The 18,425-nt window shown below is 40.8% G+C and overlaps 2 long non-coding RNA genes across 4 annotated transcripts; both read right to left on the bottom strand.

Moving 5' to 3' along the window:
- Positions 1 to 11,375: 11,375 nt before the first annotated feature.
- Positions 11,376 to 15,633, bottom strand: LOC311273755. Of its 3 annotated transcripts, none has more exons than XR_014624699.1 (10): positions 15,092 to 15,633; positions 14,648 to 14,978; positions 14,366 to 14,532; positions 14,003 to 14,239; positions 13,789 to 13,874; positions 13,574 to 13,678; positions 13,286 to 13,466; positions 12,869 to 12,910; positions 11,695 to 11,776; positions 11,376 to 11,611 (listed from the first exon to the last, which is right to left on the bottom strand). It is a non-coding gene; the product is annotated as an uncharacterized lncRNA (long non-coding RNA). The 3 variants fall into 3 exon arrangements; XR_014624701.1 differs by lacking the exon at positions 11,695 to 11,776 and having other exon boundaries at positions 15,092 to 15,224; positions 15,329 to 15,633; XR_014624700.1 differs by lacking the exon at positions 11,695 to 11,776.
- A 417-nt stretch (positions 15,634 to 16,050) lies between these two features.
- Positions 16,051 to 18,197, bottom strand: LOC311273757. The gene is made up of 3 exons (XR_014624702.1): positions 17,919 to 18,197; positions 16,646 to 16,747; positions 16,051 to 16,487 (listed from the first exon to the last, which is right to left on the bottom strand). It is a non-coding gene; the product is annotated as an uncharacterized lncRNA (long non-coding RNA).
- Positions 18,198 to 18,425: the final 228 nt, after the last annotated feature.

Genomic DNA, 18,425 nt, shown 5'->3' with positions numbered 1-18,425 from the left:
TCTAGAAAAGAAACATGTGGGCTTATTTAAGGTACAAACTTTGTGAAAAAAAGAAAGAAGATTACAAGACAGCCTATTATCCACAGTCAGCCACTGGAGCTTGGTGTGCATACCTTTGACATTGGCTCTAAAAGGGCAACCTAAGACCAGACGTACGGCTCTGTTTTGCACAAGTTGAAGCTTGTGTATGTCTTTTTTTGAGGCACAAGACCATACAATTGAGCAATAGTCAAGGTGAGTAAGTACCAGTGCCTGAGTTACAAGTTTCATAGTGTGATTATTCAAGTACAAGGAACATCTTTTAATTACTGAAACGGCTCTACCCATTTTGAGAACTATATCATTAATATGTGTAGTCCAAGATAGATTCTCATCAATAGTCAGTCCTAAGAGTTTGACTTTATGGACTTGCTCAAGAGCTGTGTTCTTGATGTATAAGGAGAGGTGATGATCCCTCCTAAGCATGGAGTTAGAGCTGAAGGCAATACATTTAGTTTTTGTTATATTAAGAGCAAGTCCATTGCTTTCGACCCATTCAGAGACAGTCAAGTTCCTTCTGAAGGAGACTATTAAGTTCACAATAACTGTCCGCAGCAGCATGCACAGATGAATCGTCAGCATACATGGTCATAGTTGCCTTATTCAAAACCAATGGCAAATCATTAGTAAAAATAGAAAATAATAAAGGACCGGGGCAATTTCCCTGTGGAATTCCACACTCAAGATGTCTAAGGGAGGAAAAGTTATTTATTAATTTAACTGTTTGTTGTACTTGTTGTAAAAAGTGCTATCATATGAAATGTGCTCCTGTCAATGCATATGAAATGAATGAATGGAGCTCTTGGATCTGTACCAAGTGTGTTACCGTATTTCCCTATTATAACATAAATGATGATGACTTGGTGAAGATCATGAAATCTCAGGATGGGACTCTATCTACTCCAAATCATATGTTGTTTAACCCATTTGATGTTAGCCCATATAGTAGTGTTAAATTCACAGAGTGTCTTGATCCTGATTTGAATTTCTTTAACTCCTCAATTTCTGAGACGCTATCATGTGACTATTTTAGTATTGATCAATTTAATAGTCTACTGCTTGATGCGCCAAAGTCTCAGTCTTAGACATCGTCAATTTTTCACTTAAACATTCGTAGTCTCTCTAAAAATTATGATTCTCTTATTCATTTCTTGTCTTCATTAAACCAGGAATTTTCAGTTCTAGCATTCTCTGAAACTTGGCCGACTGATGAATTAACATTACTTTTTGACATTCCAAATTATAATGCTCAGCATCATTGCCGAACGGCAAGATCTGGAGGAGGTGTATCAATATACCTACATAATAATTTTCAATCCAAAAATAGAGATGATCTTACTTTCAAATCTGAGTGCAATGTTGAATCATTGTTTCTTGAAATACCCTCTTGTGATATTTTTGATGGAAAATGTGTTATCTTAGGTTGCATTTATAAGCCTCCTGACACAAACATTGAACTTTTTAATTCTAATCTTGCTTGTGTTTTGAATAAAATTAACCGAGAAGGTAAAGCATGTTTTCTAGTGGGTGATTTCAATATTAACCTATTTAACCATAAGTCCCATTTACCCACTGCTGATTTTCTGAACATTATGTATGCTAATTCTTTATATCCATTAATCACAAAACCCACTAGATTGACGCCTTCATCTGCATCCCTTATTGATAACATATTTACCAACCATTTTAACAGTCTATGGAAGGCAGGTGTCTTCTATTCTGATATATCTGATCATTTTCCTGTATTTCATCTTGCGTCGGTGACTTCAGTTAGCCATCAGGAAAGAGAGAAAGTCTCAAGCTTTAGAGTGTTCAACAAAAGAAATTTTGACCGATTTGAGGAGATGATTGATGTCATTCCCTGGGATGATGTATATACTCATGATGATGCAGAACAAGCATATCAATCTTTCTTTATGTCTTTCAATGCTGTATGTGTTGTTGTTGTTTTCCCTTGGTTAGTAATCAAACAAAAAAGAATAGTACTTCCAGTAAACCCTGGTTTACCCCTAGTCTTCGGAAATCTCTGCTAGCTAAGAATAGGTTGTATAAAAAATGTATTAGTAATCCTTCTCCACTGAATACTGCTAATTATAAAACCTATCGAAACAAATACAATCATCTTATTAGAAATGCAAAGAAAAAATACTTTTCTGACAAATTTAATGAGGCCTCAAATAACACCAAATGTACATGGAGGGTCATCAATCAGCTCCTAAACAGGAAAAAGGTCTCAGCTACTCTTCCTTCTCAGTTTGTTGATGAAAATAGAAAATACTCTGACCCCTCTGATATTGCATGTGCTTTTAATAATTATTTTGGAAATATTGGCACAGTTCTATCTCAGAGGATTAATCATATTGCCGGGTCTCCATCAGAGTTCTTGAAAGGTTGCTATCCTTCTATTCTGAACTTTAAACCTCCTACTGAGAAAGAAATTATGGACATAATTATCGGTTTGAAAGATTCAGCTGCGGGTCATGATGAGATCAGGTCCAGCCTAATTATTAAAACTAGTTCCACCATTATCGAGCCATTGACTTATATCTTTGCTAAATCCCTTGAAACAGGAATAATTCCTAACCACCTCAAGATTGCTAAAGTAGTCCCTGTGTACAAATCTGGAGACCATTGTCCTTTTACTAATTATCGCCCAATTTCTGTCCTTCCATGTTTCTCGAAGATTTTAGAGAAATTGGTTTATAACAGAATGATGGAACATCTCCAGGAGTGCAATATTCTTTATGAACATCAATACGGGTTTAGGAAAAAGTATTCTACTGATATGGCTATGCTTGAACTGGTTGATAGAATTCATACTGCAATTGACAATAATGAATACAGTTTGGGGATTTTTCTTGACTTATCCAAAGCCTTTGATACTGTTAATTATGACATTCTACTCCAAAAGTTGTCTCATTATGGTTTTTCTGGAACAGCTCTTATATGGTTTTATAATTATGTTTATAATCGACAACAGTTTGTTTCCATTAATGGCTTTGTATCAGAGCGAGTTAATTTAACCTGCGGTGTCCCACAGGGATCTATTTTAGGACCACTATTATTTCTTATTTATATTAATGACTTGGCAGCAGCGTTATCTTTTATGTTTCCTTTGATTTTTGCTGACGATACTAATTTGTTTCTCTCACATACTGATTTATCTGTACTTATGGACAAAGCTAATAATGATCTAGATAATATTTCCAAATGGTTTAAATTAAATAAATTATCTCTCAATGTTAAAAAATCAAATTTTATTATATTTACTTCAAAAAATAAGAAATACTGTATTTCTAACACTTGTCTGTCCATAGGAAATAATCCAATTACTCAGGTTTCTTCAACAAACTTCCTTGGAGTTTTTATTGATGAACATTTAAGTTGGAAGAGTCATATTCACTTTGTCTGTAATAAAATATCGAAATCTATTGGAATCATTTGTAAATTTCGAAGTTTGGTTCATCAAAAATGTCTCCTAACTCTATATTATAGTTTAATCTATCCATATCTAACATACTGTAACATAATCTGGGGAGCTATATACCCTACCTATCTCCATAAACTTTATATATTACAAAAACGATTCTGCAGAATTGCTACTTACAGTGACTGGTCTGCTCACTCAGCCCCCTTGTTCAGACAACTGAATATCTTATCAGTTTTTAACTTAAACAAATATCTAATTTGTGTATTTATTTTCAAAAATATATTTCAGCTTCAACAGTTTTCTTTGCCCTGTAAAGCATTTTTTAAGTTAAACAGTGACATACACAAACTCAATACAAGACAGGCTAATTGGTTACACTTCCCCAAGTTCCGTACTGAACTCTGTCGATTTTCTTTAAGATACAGAGGGGCAGAACTATGGAACAGATATATTCATATTTCATCCCAGTCTACCTCTATAAATCAATTCAAATATAGGCTTAGGACATTCTTGATGAACCTGACTTGATTTACTGTACTTATGCTTAAGTTCACATGTTCTCATATACATACACACATTTTTTATTTTTTTATTTATCTTTTTTGTATATTGATTTTATGCTCTAAATTACTTTAGGGCTACTGGTTATTTTGTGGATTCATTATCATTGTTATTGTTTTATCATTATTTTTGTTATTATTATTATTACTATTGTTGTTGTTATTATGGTTATTATTTCTATCATTATTATTTATGAGTTGACGTGGATTATTATTTTTAAGAAGGTGAGATTCATTTTATAAACCCCACCGGGTTTTCTGATCTCACCTGCACAATCTGCTTATTTGAGATGTTAATTATATTTGTTGTTTAGTGCAAATAAAATAAATTAAAAAAAAAAATTATTATTCATTATTTATATTAGTCATTAAAATATACACATTGCATTCTAGAATGTAGGTAGCTCTTTACCCAGCCCATGGCATTGACATTAAACCCATAAGCACAGAGTTTTGCTAGTAGAAGCTTATGATCGATGACATCAAATGCCGCACTGAAATCAATCAATACAGCACCAATAATTTTTCTATTATCCATATGACTGAGCCATTCCTCAGTCATTTGTGAAAGTGCTGTTGCTGTCGAGTGGCCAGTTTTATAGGCATGTTTATAAATTGAGTCTAATCTATTAGAGGTAAAATATGTCAATATTTGATCAAATACAATTCTCTCCAGTATCTTACTGAGCACAGGAAGGATGCTGATTGGTCTACAATTGGGCCCATTAAAGGCATTCTTGTTGTTCTTTATGATTGGGATTACTTTGGCTGCTTGCCATGCCCGAGGAAAGATTCCGTTCCTGAGGCTGCAGTTAAAGATGTGACAGACAGGTATTGAGATATGTTCAGCCATTATTTTTATCAATCATCCATCAATGTTATCAAGACCAAATTGTGTGTTATTTTTTACTGACATCAGAAGCTCTTTTACCTCTTCAACTAATACAGGTTTCAATGTAAATGTGCATTTTTTATCAGATGGGCACCATCAGCCTCTACAAATGAGGAGGAATTAGTTTTACACCTGCCTAGTATGGTATTACAAGTGGCCCATAGTTTTTATACTTACTTATTTTATACTTAATTTCTTATACTTTATCCAATCCATAGGATCATTGGATCTTGTAGCTGCCAGTTTAGTGTTATCTCTCTCAGTCATTGTGCCTCTCAATTCGTCATCAATCCAAGGAGCAGAGTTTCCTCTTACAATTAACTTTCTGAGCGGAGCATGCACATTAATTACTTTCAGTACCATGTCTGTGAAGAGTTCAAGGGCAGCGTCAGTCTCCTGTATGGCACATATCCTATCCCAGCTCAACTCTTGTAAATCTTTAATGGAAGCCTCCTCATTAAAAGATTTATATAATCTCTGAAATAGAATTTTGGGTCCAGCTTTTGGCACTTTAGTTTTCCTCACAGTGGCCACGATATTATGGTCGCTTAGCCCTACTGGGATAGAATAGGCCTTGGCGCAAAATTCTCTGGCGTTGGTATATATATGTTCTATGCATGTAGATGATATAGTCCCAGTGATATTAAAGGAAACTCTCGTCGGCAGATTGACAATCTGAGTCAGATTACATACATTCACCATGACAAGTAGCCTGTTTTTTAGAGTGCAGGTCTTAGATTGCCAATCAATATTCAGATCACCTAGAAAGTATGTCTCTTTATCCTAATCCACTACTCTTTAAAGCATGTCACAAATATTATCAACATATTGAACATTAGAACTTGGAGACCTATAGCAGCAACCGACAAGCAATGGTTTAACATTAGGTAAGTGCACTTGTAGCCATATGGATTCTAAAGATGCGTGTATGAGGTCATCTCTTGTTTTGAGGTATGTGATTTTGTATATAGAAAGCAACTCCACCTCTTCTACAGTCTCTATCAAGTCTGAATATACTATAACCCGGGATATCTATCTCAGAGTTCATGACAGATGCGTCTAAATGTGTTTCAGAAATTGCCAGAATATGTATGTTGTTGTCCTGAAGCAATTTCAGAAAGATCATCAATTTTGTTTCTAATGGTGTTTTTCCATTACACAGTCACGGCACGGCACTACACGGCACAGCACGGCACGGCCGAGTTCGGGTGCTTTTCCATTACAACTAGTACCTCCATAGTATCTCCTCGACGTGGGTGGGGTCGTCATACCACGGCTGCGAAACTGCCGTGACGTCATTTACACGCGACGCACGCACAAAACCGGGAAGAAAACAATAACACCATCACAAACAATGGAGGACACCGAGGCGATCGTGTATTTGCTGCTCGCTCTGTGGCTTGTTGTCACACACAGAGCTAAAGAAGAGAGCCAGAGAAGAATCCAGGCGGCGAGACAAAATACAATTGAAAAGTACAGAAAGGTTTTGAAAGCCATACAGGAGTATGAAGCCGAGGACGAGAGAATACGAGCTGCAAAAAGACGACGTTTGGGGGTAAGTTAATGTTGCTATCGCTAGCTTGGTAGCAGTCGTCGTGCACAATAATGGCTGCTGGCTATCACTATAAAGCATTAAAATGTGTATGCTGTATGTGTGTGTGTTTCAGATGGTTCTCGACTTGCGTCGCCGCCGCAAGCCGTCGGTCTGGGCATTTAACCGAGCCTCCGAGTGGTGGGATATAGTTGTCCCTGGCTTCACCAACGCGCAGTGGGTGCAGAATTTCCGAATGTCCGAAGAAACGTTGGATTTCCTGTGCAACAAACTGCGCCCGATTATGGAGCGGCAAGACACCAGCTTCCGTGAATGTGTGCCCCTGAAGAAGAGAGTGGCTATCGCACTCTGGAAGCTTGCTACTGGCTCTGAGTATAGAAGCATTGGACACCTTTTTGGAGTCAGCATAACAACAGTGTGCCGGTGTGTGCAGGAGTTTTGTGCTGCAGCACAGACGGTGTTGGTCCCAGAGCAGATCCGTTTTCCTAATGAGGAGAAATTCAGAGAGATAGCTGCCTACAACGAGAACAGATGGGGGCTCCCACACTGTGTTGGTGCCATCGATGGATCACACATCCCTATTATAGCACCACAGGAATAGCATTGTGACTATTTTAACCGTAAAGGGTGGCACTCCATCATTCTCCAAGGTGTGGTTGATGGAAAGGGGCTGTTCTGGAACTTGTTTGCTGGATTGCCAGGGAGCCTACATGATGCCAGGGTCCTGAGACTCTCTACACTGTGGGAGTCAGCCAGCCGGGGAAACCACTTCCCAGCTCACACAAGAAACATTGGTGGGGTGACTGCTGGCTATTACCTCCTAGGGGACTCCGCTTACCCCCTGCAGAACTGGCTCCTAAAACCTTTTCAGGACACCGGGCGACTGACAGATGAACAGCAAGTATTTAATAGAAAATTCAGCAGAGCACGAGTGGTTGTTGAAAATGCTTTCGGCAGGCTCAAAGGAAGATGGCGTTGCCTTCTGAAAAGGAACGACTCGGACACTGAACTTGTGAAGTCAATGGTGCTGACTTGCTGTGCTCTGCACAATCTGTGCGAAAATCATGGAGAGACCTATGTGACAGAATGGGACACACCTGCAGCAACAGCAGTTGAGCCTGTGGTAGCAGTGGCACAGGGTGCAGAGGAGGAGGGGAGGGCAGAGATGTTAGGGAGGATCTGATGCGTCACTTTTTGTCAAGTGCCTAAACATTTATTTTGCCCTTATGTGTGTACTGATGTACAGAATGGGAGATGTGCACTATACATTTACTGTGTGTTTTGACCAAAAATAAAACTTTTTTGTATTTTGCAAATATGTCTCCACTTTTGTTCATAAATTTACCAAGGTTATAAGGATTTACTAACAAATATAATGTATGTAATGTAAATAGAAGTAAAAGTATATGGTAGGAAATCTTAACTTTTGCTTTTTAACCCCTTTTCTGCACGTGTACAGACAAATGAATGAAACAGAAAGTCTTGATACAATCACACATTTATTAAAAACAAAAGTAAAGTGCAAAACCAACTATTTACAAAGTCCAAAGTACGTATTTCTCTTGAGACCAGGTCCAGGTGAGGGGAATGTTTTATGTACGCCGATCACTCATTGCTTGGACGAGCTGGCCCAGGAGACCAAGGAATGACTGGTTGAATGCAGCCCTCTGTGCACTCTCCTCCCTCCTCATTGTTGCTTCCAACTGTCTGGCATCTCGGGCATCAGCAAGGAGCAACTGAATGTGGTTATCTCGCTGAGCCCGGTTCTGCTCCTGCTGCGATACATCCTCAGCCTGCATCTCCCTCAGCACAGCTGCCTGATCCTGCTGGAAGAGCCCCCTTTTTCTCTTCCCTGTACAACAATAAAGAAAAGTATTAATAGTAGGCAATTAACCAAAGCAGGCTTGTAAAAATATTTCTGGGGACATACATTTACTTAGGGCTAAAAAGGCACATGATGTAGACATCAAAAGACACTGTCGGTTGTACAAATGAAACCAAACGGTCTCGTAAGAGTGTATTATTACATTTCAGACCAGCGTATATTATGTATTATGTCTGCCCTGTCTCTTACCTGTGACCACACGCTGTGTGTTGCTCGACGTCGAAGGACCAGAATCTGCTGACGTCGAAGCTTCAACTGGCGTCGAAGCTGCTGCTGGTGGTGCTGGGGTAGGGGAAGGGGAACGTGGGGGGTCGTCGGAAATCTCCTCACTTGTGGGAAGGGATTCTAAAACAAAAAAATATACACACGATGACTTAAGTACAAGCACAAAACAGAATGGCAACACGTGAACGAGCAAGATACAGCACACTAGCAGAGGACGGAAGTTTTAGCTTAGCTTGCTATCGATAGCTAAAAGTAGCTAGCTCACTGTGTACAACAGACAACAACCAAACTTTTACACGAGTAAATACATTTCAGTGAGCTTTGCACCAACGGGATACGTAACCAGTTATTTTCACGATTACTACAGACAAAAGTCACAAAACACTTACCATCCTCGATCATTGTCTGTGACAACGACGTGGCCGAGTCCAGACCACCCTCCCGTCCATTGTTTGACGGCCTGCGACCATAAATGGCGTCCATTTCGCCATACCACCTCCAGGCCTTTCGGTTGGCCCCACTTCGGCCGTTGTGGTCCTTTATGGCCCGGTAATTGCTTTTGAGCTTTTTTAGCTTGTCCCTACATTGCTGGAGCGTACGGTGGTACCCGTGTGCGGCCAAAAGCTGGGCGATCTCCTTGAACACTTTTTCATTTCGTGCTGTGCCGTCGAGCTCCCTTTGAATTTTTTCTTCGGCCACTAAAGAGAGGAACGTGTGGACCTCGTCGACCGACCATGGCGTTGACTTTCTGTGCGATTCCATTTTTCTCGAGTATGACGGGTTACGTGTTGTCGCAGAGCAGCCGGTTTTAAAAATGCCGGGGTTGAGTTGTGTTTACAGTCTGGTCGGACGTGGCACTTATGACGCTTCCAGTGACGACACTCGTTGGCCAATCAGTGTAAGGCAGTCGGCTGACGTCACGTTTTAGTGGAGCTTCGGCCCGCTTGGAACCACAGCCGAGGCATTACAAAAAAAGTACCCTAACCCTAACCCCAACCCTAGTGGAAAAGCAAAAAAAAACGCGCCGCGCCGTGTAGTGCCGTGCCGTGACTATGGAAAAGCCCTATAAGACTGCAAATATTCAGATGTGCAATGCACAGTCCTTTACCTTGTAAATTTAAGGACATTGTCAGTGTGAAGATGTATGATGCATGTGCATATCAGACAGTTATGACCCTGGCACTTATCCTTCTCTTCTTGGCCTCACAATGAGGCGGTTCTTCAGGTTGGCCCTAGCTCTGGCCAGGACTAGCTGTTTATCCTTACAGCGCAGCAGCTTGATCACCACTGCTCTCGGCTTTTCCCTGTCGCCTCTGAACTTTCCATTTCTATGAGCTCTCTCGAGCTGAAGGGGGTCTGTGACGACGAGCCGCCGTCACTACGCACAGAGTGACGTTTACGATGATTGTCACGTAAAAGACTCATAAGCATTCACGCATTGGATAAAACACAAACGCACCAGGTGATGGTTTAAAGGAATTGATTGGGGTGATACATCACAATGACGGAGATGATCGTTGCACGGGGAGGGACACGGGGCGGATGCGTTCCGGTGTTCACCTGTGAATGAGACAGTTAAGTCAATTTACCTTGGTTGATAATTGAATGGAAAGCGAACTGAAAGAAGAACGTAAAACGTAAGAATTGATGTTTGCATGAGCTTACCTCCGCGGATCTTCCTGTCTCCCAAGGTGTGCGGGCAAAAGAGTTCCCCAGGAACACGCGCACCTTATAGTTCCGGGAGGGAGTGGAACAAGTGGGAATATAGGTGGAGGGGAGTTTCATAGTGTGTAAATATGTATTTAATTAATGCAAGATAGATATGGGTATTTATGAGGTTTATTTTTGGGTGTGTTAATAGTTATTAAGATGATATATTTTCTGGTAATGGGTTGTGTAAATAGTGTGGTTATTAAATATGTGTATGTTTCTGATTTTACCTGTACGAATGGTATACTCCAGCTCAAACACCGGAGAAACAATGTATATAAGGAGTTAGTCTGAAAGTGTTGGGGGTTGGTGTAGGTGTTGGAATTGTGAATTGTGAGTATTGAGAAAAATAAAAGTGTCTTTGGATCGTCAGTTGTGGAAAAATCTCCTTATTGCCTCCCTTGGCCGCTCAGGCATTCTAACAGGGTCAATGAGCGGTAGTGGGTACTTGTTTTTCATGGTAATGTCATTGAGCCCTCAGTAGTCGATACATGGGTGGAAAGTGCTGCACTACTTCAGGGAGCACTGGGGAGTAAGTCAATGGCACAGTCGTATGGTTTGTGAGGTGGTAAGGAGATGGCACAGTCTTTACTTGATACATCACTCACTGAGGGGAGAAGTGAAATCTATGACTCCCCCTAAACCATGATGAGCCTGCCCTTTTGGCAATTGGGGATACTGGGAGAGGGCATGACCAGAATCACAACAGTAAATGCAGAATTGTTCTTCTTTGTCTGTCTAAAGGGGTTAATCTCATTCGGCCAAGCTGCATGGGCTCCTCAGGGGGGAAGAGATGCCACTCTGGTAGGAGGATCAACAGGAGGAGAGAGGGAGGGGTTTTTGGGCTGGAGTGGAATAAATGGTGGAGCACCTCTACTAGCCTTCTCTCTACATCTCTCCTGCAACCTGTTGTCAAGATGAATGGCTAATGCTATGAGGCTGTCCAATGACGTAGTCTCATCCCTAGCAGCTAGCTCATCTTTAATGCAGTCTGATAGACCCTGAATGAACAACCCCTGTAACAACATATCATCCCACCGACTATCTGCAGCCAAAATCCTAACTGAATTACCCCCGTCTCAGTGCGAGCAGTCGCTTAGCCGGGCAGACCCAGAAGCGAGACATGAGGCAAAAAAATAATAAAAAGGTTTATTTTCACAATGAGTAGAATGACAAAGTTGAGGGCAGGAAGGTGAGCTGGTAGAGACGAGAGCCATGGTTGAATGGTCTCACTGGGTTTCCAGGAAGGTGCAGGACACACAGGTGAGCAGGTGAAGGCAGTGGAGCAGATTACTGAGCAGAGAGAGGCTGGACATACCTGCATGTGTGCCAAGCAGAAAATAGCGTCAAACAAAGACATAGTAAAGTCAAAGACTAGATCAAAAAGACGAGATATGATACTTGAGATAACGCTGGAGTCGCTGTTTGAGATGGAACAATCTGGCACTGGAGTGAAGAGAAGACCAGGCTTATGTAGTGGCAGCTGATGAGAAGATGAATCACACGTGTGTAGTGGTTTAATATACTGTAGATACATCATAAGAATTTCACCAAAACACCCCTCTCCTCATGATAGGTTTCATTTTTTGGATTTTTTAATCTCATGCCTACATGAGTGTTTTAGAGTTACATGTGTAGGTGTGTGTGGGGTCACATTCAGTGTGATGATGTAGGTACATTGATGCAAGTGCACCAATCAAAGCCTTTTCCAACATGGCTGGAGATAAGTTACTTTTGAGCCACGCTCGGCTGATAAATGTTCATAAAAGCTATTATTTGTGATTTGAATGTGATGAAACTGCGGTGGTCTGCTCTGTGTAATGTCCGATCCGTCCTGTGTGAGCCATGCAGAGATTTGAATTCGCTAATTTTTAACTGATGCTATGTATTTCTGTTTCATCACAACAGGTATGGAGATAGTAAATTGTGTGAATGGTGTTTTACATGTTGAAATGGTTTTATTTTCATACAAAAAGGTAATAAAACATCGGATTTATTTATGTTGACCAACTATTTAGTTTAATATTTTCTTGCTTAATATGAACTTTTGTTGGGTTTTTGTAATTGAATTCTATTGAGCCAAATTGATTATTTTATTGTGACATTTTGTAATTTGAGTGTTATGGTAAAAAAGCCTTTTCTAACATGGCCGGAGCTGCTGAGTAAATGACAACCAGAGACCCAGTACTGCCTCCTGTGTCTTCCTTCCATGCCACAACTGAACACAATGCAGACTTAACTTGCACATGGTTTCATTGGTGCCGTGACCCTTTGGGATTCATCAAGCATGGACACTGTCTCGATCGCTGTGGGGAGCTCATTGTACTCGCCCTCACTCAAAGTTGGTCAATTTCAGCCGTGTGGGACATTTGTTTATGTTTGACTTTTTATTGGCCTGGAGGCTTTAGAGGGTCAAGTGAATATACTTAATCTTGATTAATTGTATAGTGTGTAATTTTATATATAGGCTATTTTTGGGTTTCCCTGAGAGGGAGGTTTATTCTAATGTGAGCTGTGGAAGAGGGTGGGAGCAGAATAGACAGGTGGAGTGAAGCTGAATCTCTTGCTGGCATACCTGAGTATATGGTTGTGGAATGACTCAAGCTCAGCTGTAGACCTAGAAATGGTTAAACAAATAAGCCCTTTCATGAGGGATTTTTCTTCACAATACACAGTACTTGAAAACTATAATCAAAATAACATAATCAGAATAATGTGATCCTGGACAGCGTGACTGCATTTTACAAATATGTCATGGAGGGACATAATCTGTGCATGATCCTCCCCAATAATTATTCTTATCCTCCTGTCAAGATTTTTATGGATTTCTTTTCATGTTCAGTTTAAACCAGGGCCAACACACTTCCACTCAGATGGAAGGAAATTGATGGCTTGCACACGTAATTTAGCGATATATAAAATATGTCAAGCACAGACTTAAATTATTCTAACACACATAAACATTCACCATGTAAAATCCATGACAGTTTACCTAAATCCCAGGTACTTCTCCACTTCCCTCAGCCAGCGTTCATCCAGCACTACCTCATTGAGTGCGTCGCGTGCCGCTGATCCCTTCTGAACCCAGTCCTTGTCTCTGTTCTCTGACAAGGGGCCATGATGACAGGCACCCAGCCCCCACTCATGTACTCCTGTGACGTGGTGGAGCATACCTGCCCACGTGTCCAAAGAAAACATAAATGCATAAGCAATGTAACAAATATTAAAGATGAAAAAGATATGTTCTATGTATATGCGTTACACACTATGTAGTACTTACAAAGAACTCATCATAGGTTGCTGCCATTTTGCAACAAAACCAAAAATGGTTGCATATGTCCTTGCTCCAAATGAGTAAAATGGAGCACCCCTTCTACTGGCCTGCCTGAACACATAATGAATTCAAAGTCAATCCAACTAACAATTTATCCATACAGTAATAGTATATTTAATAGTGACAATGAGTTGTAATGAGAAAACATTCAATTACATTACCTTGTGGATCTTCTTTCCAAGGTTTTTGGATCCATGTCACATGTCAAGGGTATGGCGAACTCCCCATGACTTATAAATGCCCTTGGCTGTAAGAACAAGAAATTGAAGATTAGTAAGTAAAGACGCTTGCTCCTCCCCTGCAACACAGTAATACTACATGAACATATTTTTTACATATTACTACGTATCAACAACTCAAAGATTATATATTTACTGAACAGTGCAGCAATCTGACTATGAGCATCAGTGCAGATTTCACTGAGATATTCAACTTCCTGGCGAAGTTCTGTGAAAGTTCGGATGAAGGCTTCCTTCTCCATGATCACACTGTCCCGTGCCATTTCCCTTTTGTCAACACTTTTAATGGAGATTATCTCCTTGGAGTCATTCTCCTTTACACTGTACGTGCAGTACTGCGCAGAGAAACCAGGGCTGTCCATCCGACCATCTCCTTTTCAATGACAGAAAAGACAGAGACACATATTAGACAGATTGATAGAGACAGACCGTATTATCTTCCCAGAACTGCTTGATAGTGTCTACGCAGTAACTATCTTGTATATTAAAAAATGTGGACCTTCCAACCATCCCCATGTTCATAAATTTGAACAACAATGCAACCTTTGCATAATTGTTTCCAGAGAGGAGGACATTTGTGGCCAACATAAAGTCCCCTATCTGCATCCCATATTTGAGACAGGACTGTGAACTCCATTGCCACACAGTGTGACCAGAGGGGGAAATCTAGGAAAGAATAAAAATAACTATGCTTCAATTGCTGGTAATAGGTAAGCTGTTCACAAAATGAAATTTTATAAAAAGACAAAAACAATGTCAAAACAGCTAAATAGTTACCCACCCACTGAATGATGGCAACTGTGGCCCTGGATTTCACCCTCACTTGAAATGGTCCAGGGGCCTGGCACTCATCAGAGGTAACAGGGTCTTTTGCTGTACACATGTTGATAGGCAGCAAAAGGTACTCTGCCAGCATCTTCAAGTTATGATGGTAGGCAATAGAAGCTGGCTGGCCAATCACCTCAGTATCACTTTGGGCCTGAGGGCTTCCTGACACATCATATGCACCTATGTGAGTGTAACCCACATCCGAGGAGTCATGCACAGTGTCCTCGACACTGATAGGTGGAAGTTCATCCAAGCAAATTCGGCTTTTTAGAGCACCACCAGTTCTGTTGACCAAAAATAAAATTTCAATTACAAGACAAAGCAATGTAAATTACTATAATTATTATGAATGTCGCTCTAAAATACCTTCTGAGACAAAAACACTATAGTCACTTACCTAACACAAAAGGGGGCACATAATCACTATCACTGTCGTCATCACTGTTGACTTCCCTAGTCTCCTCCTCCTGCAAAGATGACACTGATTCTGTCTCCTCAGCGGGCACCAGGTGTCATCTGCCCAGTCAATGCTACAGACAAGATGAAACTAATCTGTAATAGTATCTTTGGCCAATATAAAAATATGCCATATGACCAAAACACTATAAGGAAAATCATAAAGTGATAAACTTACGTGGAATTCTTAATGTCGTTGAACTCCTCTACATCAATAGATGTTTGGTCCGGGAGGCGGACACCCTCTCTACCTTTAAGAGTAGACTTAAGACCTTCCTTTTCGATAGAGCTTATAGTTAGAGCTGGTATAGGCCTAGTCCGGGGGACAATGACACACTGAGCTTCTCTCTCCTCCCCTCTCTCCATCTGTATACATTATGCCTGTATACATGCCCCATCTCTGCATGTCACTGACTTACTTCTTCCCCGGAGTCCTTGTGCTTTCTAGTCCTACAGGCTCCCATGGATCCTGGCCGCGCCCGGGTCGTGGATCGTGGATGCGCCCACTGCTATGGCCCTGCCTGATCGTGGATGCGCCTACTGCTATGGCCCTGCCTGATCGTGGATGCGCCTACTGCTATGACCCTGCCGGATCGTGGATGCGCCTACTGCCATGACCCTGCCTGACACCCACCACTACTGTCGCTAATATTAGTCACATCTGTTACATACGTTCCACTACTATTATTGTAATGCATTACTACATACTATCCTTACCATTAATCACTACTACTGTTATCACTAGTAATCACATTTCCATGTGCATTTCATTATTATTGCTGTAATACATCTTTATGTACTTTCACTCCTGTCAACCATCGCTTATAATTGAATACATTGTGATCTCGTTGATCTGCTCTGTACATGCGACATCTATTGCACGTCTGTCCGTCCTGGGAGAGGGATCCCTCCTCTGTGGCTCTCCCTGAGGTTTCTTCCGCATTTTTTTCCCTGTTAAAATGGCTTTTTTTTGGGGGCAAGTTTTTCCTCACTCGAATCGAGGGTCGAAGGACAGAGGGTGTCGTCTCTGTACAGATTGTAAAGCCCTCTGAGGCAAACTGTGATTTGTGAATTTGGGCTATACAAATAAAATTTGATTTGATATTATTTGATTTAGTGTCAGTATTTAAATCCAGTGAGGTCATACTAAGGACAATGAAACAACATGAAAAAAATCACAAGACTGCACATCACAAATGTTGACGCCAATATAACATTCCATAATCTACCATCTTTATCACTAGAATGGAAAATATACCTTATCAAGTTGCTGTAGAGATGGGTCATCAGGGCTGGTCTCCAACTCTCCCACACCAGCAACGGAGAAGTCATCATCTCTGAAAATGAAGTAAACATTTAAAGAAAAAAGGGCATCACTCTCCAGAGGTAGAGCCACTTTCTTATTCTGTTCTTATTCTGTTGACAACAATGGAAACATCTACATGGGGTAATTCAGATTTCACATAATAACACACTATAAATAATTTGACTTAACGGTCAGAGAGAGTCTGCCAAAATACTGGATGCTGCAGGTTCTGGAAGTCTGCCTGTGTATCTTCCCTTGTGTGGTGTTGATGGTGCTCTGTTACTTTCATAACTGCAAGACACATACATTCGATGCCATAATAGTTAAAAATGGCCTGCAGTCAGCTGTAGCTTTGAGCTTTCACTAAATGTCTCAAAAGGATAAAGCATACACAACACAGTCATAAATAGCCAGATGTCATGGTGAATCTATTCACACAGCATATCCAAAAAAACAAGAGCAACACGTATTTTCCCTGTAAAGAGGTATATATGCTAAAGCCCTATTCGAAATCTAGAAAGATGATTAGATGGATTACATGCAAGGCAGCATGCGGTAAGGAACATTCTTCTATCTTTCAACAGGCTCACCAGTTGTTATTGTTATAATAAACATATCCATATCTAACTGTTGTGCTGCTCCAACGAGGGCTCCGGTGCGATTGTTACGCATAGGTTGCGCAGAGCCTTGACATCATATCCGGGGAATAATGTCAGTAAATTCGAGTAAAAACACAGACTTCGCTTATCCCGTGGGAATGCGCCGCACGAAACACAAACGTGGTGGGGTAATTTCTAAATCACATGAGGTCCCCAGGTAATACTAGTCCTGTGCGAATAGGGCTTATGAAGAATAAAACAATGCTACGTATAACGTTACTGTGATTAGCCCCTGCTTGCCAAAGCCGTGAGGTACTTGATATGTTTAGCATAAGGCCAAACCGTGTACAACATCGAACATTGCCACAAAAGTCACATATTTTAGTGGCGAATCTACTTATACAGCATAATCTAATGACAACAGCAACACTTATATATCACGGGAAAGAGGTGTGAATGCTAAGAATAATAAAACAACGTATAACGCTAAAGTAAACAATTACCCCCACATGCACGGACTATCGGAGACAACCACTTTATTCAGACACCTCTTTCTTTTCACCACAACCTGACAATAAATAATAACTGTCATATCCATATTTACACGGCACACGTCCTCTGTATGTCGAGTATATATAACGGTACTGACAATACATTTGACGTTGACTTTGGCTCTGACTTGCTTGTAGCTGTCGTGAGCCTTTGGCTACGGTTAGCATAAAGCTAATCACCTCACAACATTACTCGTCAATTGTGACCACAAACCGCCTGCTTTATTAGATTCACGGTCATTTCAACTACACAGCCAATTACTACCACACATTTAGATTATCAGCTACGTAAAACTTAAAGTGGAGGCTCACCTGTCCACGAGAAGATTAGCAAGCTCAGAATCCAGCTTCAGCCCGATGCTATCGCGTAACTCTCTCCACCTCAGATATGATTGTCCAATGTTTACACAGGCTTTGTTCTTTCTACTGTCACTCTCCCGTTAGATTGTCGTTTTTCCACATCGGTCTTCCTTTTTTTGGCTTGCTTAGCCGTGAACGCTTTAGTAGGCAATGCTGGGATAGCAGCTTTTCCTGCCTGGACGTCCGCCGTTGCATCTTCACCACTGATGGAAGGTGAACGCGCATCGACTTTGGTCGAGCAACCAATAGGAACGCCCAAAACAGCTTGCTCTGTAAAATGAACTGTGATTGGCTGAACACTGCTGTCACGGCACTGATTTCTTAAAGCCTGAATACAGAGCCAAGAGGAGACACAGAAGTGCAGTGTTCTGTCATAACACTATGAATTACAATATGCTGAAAGGTTGTTATTGATTTTTTACCAAATGACGCCAGAAATAAGTTAGACACTCCAGCTTT

Source organism: Pagrus pagrus, assembly GCF_965226575.1.
Source record: "Pagrus pagrus genome assembly, chromosome: 18".
Taxonomy (NCBI): domain Eukaryota; kingdom Metazoa; phylum Chordata; class Actinopteri; order Spariformes; family Sparidae; genus Pagrus; species Pagrus pagrus.
This window is presented reverse-complemented; position numbering and strand designations above follow the sequence as displayed.